At 39.9% G+C, this 12,008-nt stretch overlaps 1 protein-coding gene across 1 annotated transcript in view; it reads right to left on the bottom strand.

Annotated features, from left to right (window-relative positions):
• LOC121283970 (ephrin-B2-like) overlaps window positions 1-12,008 on the bottom strand; it is a 59,624-nt gene that overhangs the window by 37,092 nt on the left and 10,524 nt on the right. The window lies entirely within an intron of this gene.

Genomic DNA, 12,008 nt, shown 5'->3' with positions numbered 1-12,008 from the left:
AGCTATTGCCCATTTCACTATAGCACAAAGTCAAAATCTATCCCTATACATTCTTTTAAAAGAGAATGAGAATTGAGAGAGAGCAAGAGATTGGACAAGATGTTTTATGTGGAGACCATAACCAGTTTAGTCTTGATGGGCTGATTGACATGCACCTGATTCCGTCCTGTAACATTCTATGCAATTATTTTAAATAGAAATTATTTTTCTGGATAGATTATATTTGATCCTAAATAGGATTAGATTATATCTGCATTCAATGTACTCTTCTGAAATCTACTAAATCGAAGTGCAATTGTAGAAGTATTTGGAACTGGGCCAGTAAACAGATCACTTTCTATGTTCATGATCTGTTGCCTCAACTCCAGCTGCTACATTTGAATTTGTTGCCAAACTACTGCTTTCTGTAAGTTTGACAAGTAACAGTGTTGGTTTGGTAATTTTAAATGTGGCACTGTTGTACTGAATTTGCAACAACATTGTGTAACACTAATGCCTGACCAATAAGTAGCCTTTCAGAGGTCCCAATTTAAAGAAAATAGTCAGCATAGTCCCTTTAACTCCCATTAGATGCCTTTAGCATGTTGGACTATACAGTATTAAATACATTTGGTAGCTTAGTGACATCATTTAGACAGGAGGTTATAAAGAGGCTATTTCTCTTCCTATAGCAGAAATTATGCACAAATGGGAAGATCAAAACTCTTGTAGAAATCTAGCTCTGCTAATGCTTTTGACTGCAGCAACTGATTACGGATTGATCACTGAATTTGATGGTCTCTGTAGATGTTTAACATTGGTGATTATGTGACTGTGGGCCTGTCTGTAATCAGCTGTCAGCATGTGATTTGCATTTGAACAATTACCATTGGTAATCTGGATCATCATCTTTTATAGTTAGGAAGTCAGGAATGAAATAGGACTCTATGTAAGAAACTGGTCCTATTTTTAGAACTTGCTAGTGGCAGCCTAACCAAGGATCATGGATCACTCCTCCTTAGGGGCTGCATTCTGACAAAAAAACATCTGTGATCATCTTTTTTCTTCCGAGTTACCCTTCAAATTTTCAGTAATTGTAATTTAGACTACCACTTCATTTTCTGAAGTGTTAAACCTTTCAGCCTGAATATAGCAATTTATCCCTTTAGCTGGTTAATCATAATGATAGGTAAATTAATCAACCACAACAATCCTTCCTGATTATTATGGGGTGTGGGCAGGGGAAACCATCTTTGCCAACTTTAAAGGACGAGATTTTATTGTATAATTGACTGCTAAAACTGTTGGTGGTCAATTTTGCAAGCTTTCCTTTGCAGAAAATTAGTGTGGATTCACAATTATAAGAATATGCTGCAGTTTCAAATACGGAGCATATGAAGCGATGCCAGAAAATCGTGCAATATCCTTCCTGAAGCCCTATTGAGCTATTCTGCATTTACATTCATAGGGTCAGGTGCCCTCTCTTCAGTCTAGCCAATAAATACTTCAGCACTGATCCTAGGAGATAGAGTTTACATGGTTCTTATTAGAAACAAGAAAGTAGTACAGCAGAAGATTAACTATATCTGTAAGCTGTTCATTTTTTTTTAAATCACGCAGGTTTGAGCAGTATACTTGCAATCAGCAATCATTAGGTATGAAAACAAATTATTTTTAATAGAACTAAACCTTCCAAAGATAAGTGCCCAGTTTTCTGCAAGCTTTCACCAAAACATCAGGATAAGGCTCACATTCAGTGCTAAGGATTGAGGAAATGCGAAGATCTTACATCATTTTTTAAACTCCACCTGAGTTTCCTCAATGTCTTGCACCAATTCCAGAAAATATCCACCTTTATTAACATAGTCTGCCCCACACAAAACAGTTTTTCAGGTGTAGACATATGCCCAAACAATTTAGATTAGCAGGGTCCACAGTCCCTATTTGTGGAGCTTTACAATATATATTTTTTTAATTCTTAGTTCAAATGGTGCTCGTTTAGATCTTTAAATGCTTTCACATGGCATCAAAAAAATTTACATTAGGAACCGAAAAGCTTCAACAAGAATATTTTTTTTAAACTCTAGGGGGAGAATTTTCTCCCCATTGGACAGGCTGGTCAGGAGCGGGCGTGGGGCCAATTGCCGCTTGTGATTGGCTGCATGCCGCCATTTTACATGGGCGGGCCAATTAAGGCCTGTCCAACGTGATGCATGCCCAGTAGCGCTCAGCACTACCTGTGCAAGTGGGGAGAGGAGGGAGAGTCGGGGCCTGCGCTCTTTCGTGCATGCACATGAAAGAGCGCAGAAACCTCCGAGGCACAGAGCTGCCTCAGGGAGATTAAGTTCAGAATGAAAGTTTTCAATAAAGACAGATGAAAATTATTTAGGCATATCTCCTCATGTGACAGTGTCACATGAGCTGGGACATGTTTATGAAGTGTGGAGAAAATATTTATTTAATTATTAAACCCTTCATGAAACCTCATCCAACCCGTGGATGAGGATTCATGAAAAATGCAAAGGCCGCTTGGGTTCTTCACCTGCCCGCCAACCTTAAGGTTGGATGGGCAGCCGTGTCAATTTGGTTAATTTCTGTATTAATGGTCTGAACAGGTCTTTGACAGTTTGGTGGGTGCACAGCACACCTGCCAAATGAAAGATCGAAATGATGCATGGTGATGTTGGGACGCAGGCCCGATGTCACTGCATGTCATTTTACACGTTGGCGTACGGGGCCCGCCCCTGCATGCTGACGAGAAAATTCTGCCCTAGAGGTAGAAATTTGTTTGTGTAGTGCTGCTTCTAGCAATGCTATGCAGACATACGTCAGCTCCCCAGGGATAGGCAATGCACAGGCTGCTACCTGTACACTCTATGGCACTCTTCAAAGATGTCAATGAGGATCACAGTGAAGGCCATGCATGTAACAGCCCATGACGCTGCCTGTGCCTGGAAACCGATGTGATCTGGGTAGTGTCACTGTGACACTATGCAAATGAATTTCTCCCCCATGGTGTCCGAGGCATATAATAGAGGTTTGATGGCTTTAAATTTTAATTTTCATAGATAATAAGGGACTTGATGAAAGAACATTGAATTAGTTCTGTATTTTCCTCAGACTCCAACTGTTATTGCTGATTTCTACTTGGCTGTTACGATCTAGTGTATGTTAGTGAGGTTGGCAGGTAATTTTGGTACTGATTGGCAAGACCGGCACAGAACCTAACATTTTTTTGGCATATTCAGGAAACCACTGCCTGTAATAAATACAAAATCCCATTGTACATTGCACACAAGTCGTGGAATAACTGAGGGCAATCTCAACCCAACGTCAATGTAGGCAAACCAAAGGCCATAAATCTCAAATTAAGTGCATTAGTTGTTCACAAAATTCAAAGCAAAAAGGTCCCATTTTGCTTGGCAAACATAAGGCTCTGCTGTCTATACTAACTTATGAACATAGTTTTTAATCCATTTATTTCTAATAAATGTACAAATGTAAATTTACAAGTCATGTTGATATTAAATGTCCAACCTATACTGAGTGATTAATTAGAGCCCATAACTATGGGCAGAACTTTTCGGGCCCGCTGGCATCAGGTGTCATGGCAGGCCTAAGTGGACAATATGGCAGGAGGACCAAAAATCGGCTTCATAACGTTGTGAAACTAGTATGCAATCCTCGGCTTGCCATTGACAGGCAGAGCGGTGTTTCCCACTGCCACACATCAGGAACTTCATTGTAATACATCTACATATCATTATAAGCCTGGCTCACCAGAATCATCCCCCAGGTTGGATCATCCGGGCACATCTGTGTTTCACAACATAAGCGACATGCACTTGGTGAGCTGCACTTCGCTCGGAACTTTGAGGTTTTTTTGAGCACCTTACTTCGGGCAGCACTCGCGGTCATCAGCACCAGGCTTTGCAGACAGCAACACATCACTTTTAGGGGGGCTCATGGGCAGGTCTCTACTTACAAGACCAGCCGTAAAGCAGAGGTGGCTTTTCAACAGCTGCAGGGCTTTGGCTTGCTTGGGGGAGGGGGATAAGCAGCCTCAGGCAAGGGAAGAGGCTGCAGGGCTAGGGCATTGCTGGGGAAGGGAGGTATCCCACAGTGTGTATTGGGGCACATGTGCATGTGGCCTCTTTCCTGCCTGCTACTATACTTAGTGTAAGTCTGGGACAATTCCGCCCTATGTGAGGAAATGACCTGACTGACACCAGCAAACCTTTGCATAGGTTGCTGGATCAAGCTCTAAAATCCATGGAACAAAACCTTTCCAAGCAATGCAATTAAAACAATGCAATTCGCCATATAACTAAATTGTAAAATAACTCATGAAATGTATGTGTAACAGTAAATTCTTGAAACTATTATTTTTACTGTTTTTAAAAGACATACATCAAAGTGAGAATTGGAATGATAATAAAATGAGATTGAACAATAAAGTGCTGTTTTTGTCACCTCTAATATGAACAAAAACCTGTCAAAACCAATGTGGAGAAAGCAGATAAAGAGATAAAGAAATACTCTCCACTTCAGTATTTTCTCACTTGTACTGTCATGTTTTCAGGTATCCTTTTTGCCAAAAAGCCATTAGAAAGGAGCAGGGAGGCACTTTACGAGAGAAAGTAGCTGGATTGCTTCAACTATCATAAAAAAAGGATTCCAACAAGTATATTTGGAGCTTTCATCAAAGGTGTCATTTTGAAGGAAAAGATTTATTGTCCTTGTCCAAAAAACAATCCGAAATGTTGTTAGCTAGTATCCCAGTTATGGTTCCTCCTTACTGTAGTTTAAAAGAACGGGGAATTGGCAAAGGTGAAATAACACAGAGCAATTTAAACCAGAGAGACACCTACACAACTGCCACTGAGCCATGTTCCAGAAAGTTAATGGATCGTGTGGATTTGAGAGAAGAGTGCAAGGTTTCTGAGGCAAAGCTGGACATTCTGAACAGAGGCTCTGAACTGAACGGAGGCTCTGATCCAATCAGGGAGACCAACTGCTGCTTACAAAGAAAGACAGCAGATGCTAGGCTCTTACAAAACTTAAACAGATAGCTAGTTATAACTAGAACTGAAAGCGGCCTCTGACAAACTGCATAGAGGGGCAAACAACTCCACGTGGACTTCAACAAGCATTCCTTTAACAAAGTGCCTAACATCATAGGGCAAAGGAAGCCAGATGGATCTTGATGATAGTATTACACAAGCATGGAACCAGCCTTCTGCTCTGATGGAGAAATGGGTCTGGACATGATTCCAGCACTCAGCTCCTACAAGCTAGAGCCTGGCACAGGTCCCAAGACCTAGGCTATAAAGTGGTAGCTAGTGAAATGGCTCTCTGTTTACCTTGTTGAGTTAAATACAATTACTCCATACATTGACTGTCAGCGGTTAGGAAAGAAATTAATTTCCAGTGATGAGACAGAGACCTCAAAATCCCCAAAAAATGTACTTATATAAATCAATTATATGAATTAATATTACAACAAAAGTTCTTCAGCATGACAAAATCAAGGTGGCTAACAAAGTTAAATATTAAATGCTCTGAGATAAACAATTGTTTCTCCTAAAATTCACAAGACACTTTCTTAAATTGCTCAACCAAACCAAACAGTTTATTTTAGTGTGTTTATCTGGCTAAAGACCAAATGCTTGAAGCTAGAAATGCACTGAAGATTTTGGCTCTTCAAGATTAATGTTTGAGACCATTTGAATTTGCCATAAACATTACACTCTTTGAGTGACAGGGGGATATTTAAAATGGACAGGGATTCTTAATGCAACTTTTACTTGTTGCTGCCTTCAACATATGTTTAAAAGAGCCATTTCTACTATAATTATAAGAATAAGTCAGACATGAGCTAAGTTACTGTTTTTAAAGACTTATAATATTGCTCTTTCTACAAATAAGATTTATTATGACCATAATTTTACAATATACAATGTGTGTGATTTCAAAATGTATAGAGAAATGACTGTACAAAATTTTCTGCAAACTGAAAGGTAACCCGAGATTTTGGATAGGTCTAGTTTAAACTGCTCTTTGTTATTGATGTCATGCAGATGCTATCAACAACACAATCTATACAGGTATCACACTCAAAATCACCCATTTCGGATAGAAAGGGCTATCGCTGATGGCACTGACATAAACATCACTGTATCTTCATGTTGCCTTGACAAGACCATGGAGCGATTGTGTGGAATGTTATATCTGATGAGGATAATCAAATAGAACCAAGTGATTATTATGTTGGTCATCATTGTAACCTTGGCTCAAAGGTTGTTCAAAGATTATGACAAATTCAAGTTGGCCTGCTAAAAACACGCACACACAAGGATTTCAAGAAGCAAGAGCCGCCTTTGATATTTAACATGGCTTGCTCCGTGTTACAAAGCAAATATCTTGTGAGCTGCCCCTGACCAAACACAGTCAATAAGGTTAATGAAAACTGTTTGGATGTGATTTGCTCAAACTGAAAAGATAGGTGTTACAATGTTTTCATGCATCATACTGGGAAAAGCAGCCTTTGATATGCATGAGTAAAGATTAAAGAGGAAGTCAGCATGAGGTGCCACAGTGGATGGTGAGTTAGTGCAGAAAGAACTCATGCAACAAGAAATGTATTTCTGCAGAGCTTCCTAATCTTAAATTCTATGTTTTAAAGATCCTTAATTTTGTTTAATGAAAAAATGAAATACAGTCCAGGTGCTATTGAAGCAAAAACAATGGCTTTCTGCATCTTGTACTGACATTATGGGTGGGATGGGGTGGGCTGGGGATCAGAATGGTTAAAGTCAAGCAGCAAGTTTTCCACTGTAACATTCTCCTCAGAGTCTCACCCGCCAGGAGCAGAGACTGGGTAATTAAGCACAGTGCTACTGATTTTCTGTCCGTTAGCATACTGGCCCAGGTTCTCAATATGAGACCCCCTTGGCACATGGAACCCTGTGCCTGCAAGGGTGAAGATGAAAATGAGCAGTAAATCAACTACTTACAATCTGAATTCAATGATTATATCTCATTTCTCATGAGGCACGGGATTGACATAAATGTGAACAAAGTTTGTTCATCCTGCCATGGAGTGAATAAACATTATAGAAATGGGTTGAAGGCCAGTAGTGAAAATATTGATTTACCTACTGGATACTGCATGTGCTCAGCCTCTCATTTGTACTTGTGAATAGACACATGCAGTAAATATAAAGAGATAAAACAGATTCCAATGCAGCCACACCTGAGATGTACCAGGGAGCACATAGCATATAATTATACATTCAAGGCATACTGTTCTGTCCATTTTAGTGGAGCATCCTGGGCTAGAAGGTGTACAAGTTTAAAGACTTTCACTCCTGTTACGGACCAGGAGTGGTCATGTCAGAACTTTTATTCCAAAATTCATACATTTTTGACTATAACTGATTCTAGACAATAGTTTTTCTGAAATTTAATATTTTAAGCAACACATTCATTTCTCAGCGAAAGTGAAATCTAAACCTCTCTGTACATTTTTATATTCAGTATTGCAACTTTGAGACACCAAGGCCAGGAATTTCCTCAGACTTTATACTGCATTCATAATTTCACCAGCAGTGCATTTAGACCTGCAGCCTTTACTGTCTTCACGGTGACCTAATAGAGAGGCAGAGCTGATTTATAGGCCTCCCTGCTAGTGAAAAACTGAATCTGCTCTATATTTGAATGAAAATGCACTTATGTCACTAACTCATACAACTAAATATTTTAGGCATGTGATGGGTTGTAGAACTTTGGAATTCTCTACCCCGGCGGGCTGTGGATACTCACCAAGTCATTGAGTATATTCAGAGCAGAGGTTGATGGATATTTGAAACTAAGGAAATTAAGGTGTATTTAGATAGTGCAGGCAGGTTGAGTAGAGAAGATCAGCCATGATTGCATTGCATGGTAGAGCAGGCGTAAAGGGCTGATTGGCCTACTCTTGCTCCTATTTCTTATGTTATGTTACTGTGTATATTAAATTTAGTTAAATCTTTTGCAATAAGGTCCCAATCTCACACACTAAATAAATTACATTCAGTGTTCAAAGGCCAAAGTTTTTGGCTACATCTTTGAAACCTAGCTATAGCAGGGACTCATCAGAATAAATTTAATCAAGACAATAAGTGATGCAGAAGATATAATTCAGAAGCGGCTGATGGAATTAATGTGTCACTCGACAATTACTGTGTGTGTTGTTTTGAGAAGAGCACATTGAGAAACAAAAAAAATTAACTAATGTTAAATGATGTGTGGGGTTGAAATTTCTATATAGTTAGTTAGGCACCCGTCCATCTTGGAAGATGATGGACTGTGCCCATGGTGTATGTCATTTCTGTATTGAGCATCATCTGTTGCGACTGTAGAGGCCAATTTGTGAATGGCAATCCTTTTCGCAGCTGGCACAGAGGAATAGCTTATTCTGTGGTTAACTGATTTTTTTCCCACCATTTGGTCATTCTTTTTGCCCCCTGCTTTTACCACGTCCTTCCTGACCGCTTGACCTAGGCGCTCCAGCCAGCAGTGAGGACTTTCCATGCTTCGACTCTGATCACTTGAAGTCATGCTTGCAGACATCCTTGTATCACAAGCGTGGGCAGCCTATTGGTTTCGTGCCGATAGCAAGCTCACCATAGAACACGTCTTTGCAGATGCAGCTGTCTTCCATTTGGCTCACATGACCCAATCAATGGAGTCGCAGCTGACTCAAGAGGGCAAACATGCTTGGAAAAGAACAAAGCTGGAGTGTCGTCCCCAAGACACAGTCCTGTGCAGATAGTACAGAGCCCAAGTTGCCCAAGCATCAAGGAGCTCCTCTTAGAATTGCTAGTATTGTCCAAAGGAAAGGATGGTACCAGTTCTGCTGCAGGAGTTGCCAGAAAGCTGCCTGATAGATGACAAATTACTGCCTACGGGGCTCCACTCCAGATTTTCCGCAAAGATTTACTTCCTTACCTTGCTACTCTCCTGACCCACAAGACAATGAGGCTATTTACCCATAGTTGGGGGGTCTGTTTCATGGGCACCATGGCATAACCACATGCCAGTGGGCCTGTAATGCCAAGCATCTGGGGGCCAGGTCTCAGCCGTAGTTCAGTCTGGGTTCGCAAGGTACACAGTTTATGTATGTTGCTACAGAGAGACACTACATACAGCTTGTTCATGAAGAGGTTATGTACTGGTGGGAGAGAATTATGCACTTAGTTCTCTTTCTTCAATAGTTATACTGCTAGCCAGCTGAAAGCAAGAGGTGACAGACTGATCACTACACACCACCCACCACATTAACACACTTGATGCATCACATCAACTGGAGACATATGAAATTATTATATATGGTGCAAACTAACCTATACCTGTAGACTGAGGAAGATAATAGTTTATAAAATTGTGAGAAAATGTAATTGCTTTGAGCTCTAAGCTGCTAGAAAATACACCAATCAAAATTCACAATTTTCTGGGGAGAGGAAGAGGGATGGTATGCTTCAAGTCAATACAGTAAGGAAACCTCCTTTAAATATTTGCACTCTCTCTTTAGAAGTCTCTATATCAAACACTGAGAAAAGTTGCCTCCAACATTGCACCAGCGAGCTGCAATTTGCTAACTAGCTCATCAACATTTTTTTTTTAAATTTATTTTGTTTAAACTTCTCTCTTCCTCTAGATTATGTGAAATATTTAATTTCTAGTTAACAGACTAAATCTATAACTGTGCATTTGCCTACATCACTGATGAGTTAATTCATCAGCAAATCTTTGGTTAAATCTATGCTCGCTGTTTAGGTCGAAGATATATAGTTTATCCAAGAATGAAATACTCATTTTTTTGACTTTTCTGTGCAAGAGAGGAAGACTTGGCAATTTCTGCTAAAACATGTTTCACAAGCACAACATTTTTTTCCAGCTATCTTTTTGCCATGGTTCATTGCTTGAATTTTGGAATGGTAGGAATCATCAGAAGTGCTAAATACACACTATATTCTGTTAGCATTTCCTCCCCAGATTCCACCCGTGTTCAGAAATCTCTGTTTTTATTATAGTACATTGACCCAATGGAAGAGCTTCAGCCTCTCAGCTCATAATCACAAAAACTGTTTACACAAATAGCTTTGTTTTCATTTTCATCTTGAACTACTCGCTCCTTTCTCATTAACGGCAAATCAGAATAACAATATTCCAAGCAGCTTGCTCTATCCATATTTGAGGTTTACAAAAGTGAAATTAAGATTACATTACTTCTTGGGATTGTTTTGCACTCAATTAAGATCATTTGAAGCTCTCTTCGTGAGTTTGTTCAATGAGTAGCTGGACCAAACAGAAAGTCCCAGATCTCTCCGCCCCCCACACACACACCTTAAACCAGCTTATATTTCAGCTCTTTCCTGGACTCGAACTCAAGTTCTGTCGAAGGGTCATGAGGACTCGAAACGTCAACTCTTTTCTTCTCCGCCGATGCTGCCAGACCTGCTGAGTTTTTCCAGGTAATTCTGTTTTTGTTTTAGAAAGTCCCAGCTTTGATCCACAATCTATGCTGAGTTGGTTGATCTCAGATGAGTGTAATTAAGGGTATTGTGATTGGTTTCATTGTCCCTAGATTCGAGAGAGAGGTGGGAGGAAATCATCCAGTTTCAAATCATGATCTATTAACTGCTTGTGTGGAATATAGGTCGGGACAGATCAAATTTAGCTGAATTTCTCACCCGTATTCATTATCAAGGCTCGCAGATGAACAATATCCATTTGAGTGAGGTACTGGAGAGTGATCAGCACTGTATTCCAGAAGGAGTCAATGTCTTGAGGAGAGAAGTGACAGGGAGAGAACAGGGACAACTGGGAAGATTATTGGCAAGAGAACATTTGCCCAATTTTTCTCGACCTTTTCTTGCATGTGTAAAATGTCACAGAAACCTTAACACCTCACCAGAATCTCATTAACACTTTCACTAACAGAAACTATTTCAAATCTGATTGTAAAAATTCACCTTGTTTGAGCAAGTCACTTTTATCATCATTTAGAAGCTCAAATCTGAAAACTTCCTTCCAAGCAGCACAAAATTCATTTGTTCTGCTGAAATGCTAATTAACAGCCAATAAAATAGTTGTTACTTGCTTTACCTGGTGGAACAGATACTTGCAAAGCTCGGTTGCATTTGCCCTCTAGAGCCAAAATCTCTTCAGGATTCCACACAGGGACAAAATTGAACACTTTTACAAACACAACAGGCTTTTGAAAAGCAAAAAAAGACAAAGAACCATCTTGCTTAGACAGGAATTTCTAGTATTCCCCCATTTCCACAATCTCCTCTGTACAGAATTTAAATGGCTTTTTATGGGAGATTCTGCATTTGACATTTGATACTTCATTTAGTCTTCCTCCCCATTTCCTGAGACTGAGAGAAGACCAGCTTGATATTATTAGGATCATGGTGGGAAATGGCTGGCTTGGATACTGAAGATCAGACCAGTTCTGCTGGGTAAGAAGCAGCACTCAGAAACATAGTTAACAGAGCACTGCAAGAACAATGTCGTATGTTTATCTTTGCCTCTCTCATGGAGTGTGAGACCAAAGCCTGTGCCTGAAAGATGGCTGCATCAAAAGCGCTCTGTTTTCCTTTCAGATAACCTCAGCCCCACCAATCCTCCTGCGTTCTGTTGCTACTCAGCATGTTCCTGTCTGTGGCACAAATAGATGAAAGAAACAATCTCAAAGCAAGCTTAATCCGACCGAATAGCTGCTGCTGGGCCAGGAGTTAAAAAAAAACCTAACCAACCCATGGTACAATCTGGAGCTTTAGGCATACAGGACTTCAATAAAGCAGCAAATTAAATCTACCTTTTTCATATTACACACAATGAATGAACAAGAACTGAGCAGCTTTTCTTTACCATCCTCCAACCCAAGCCAAAAAACAGGCCTTTTATATATCCTAATCCCAGCCTTCTCTTATAGAATAAAATGCTCAACAGCTCTAAACACTGCTTCTCTCCTTTCC

This window comes from Carcharodon carcharias, chromosome 11 (assembly GCF_017639515.1).
Source record: "Carcharodon carcharias isolate sCarCar2 chromosome 11, sCarCar2.pri, whole genome shotgun sequence".
NCBI classification, from domain to species: domain Eukaryota; kingdom Metazoa; phylum Chordata; class Chondrichthyes; order Lamniformes; family Lamnidae; genus Carcharodon; species Carcharodon carcharias.
Note: the sequence above shows the minus strand (reverse complement) of the source record. Positions and strands in the feature narration are given on the sequence as shown.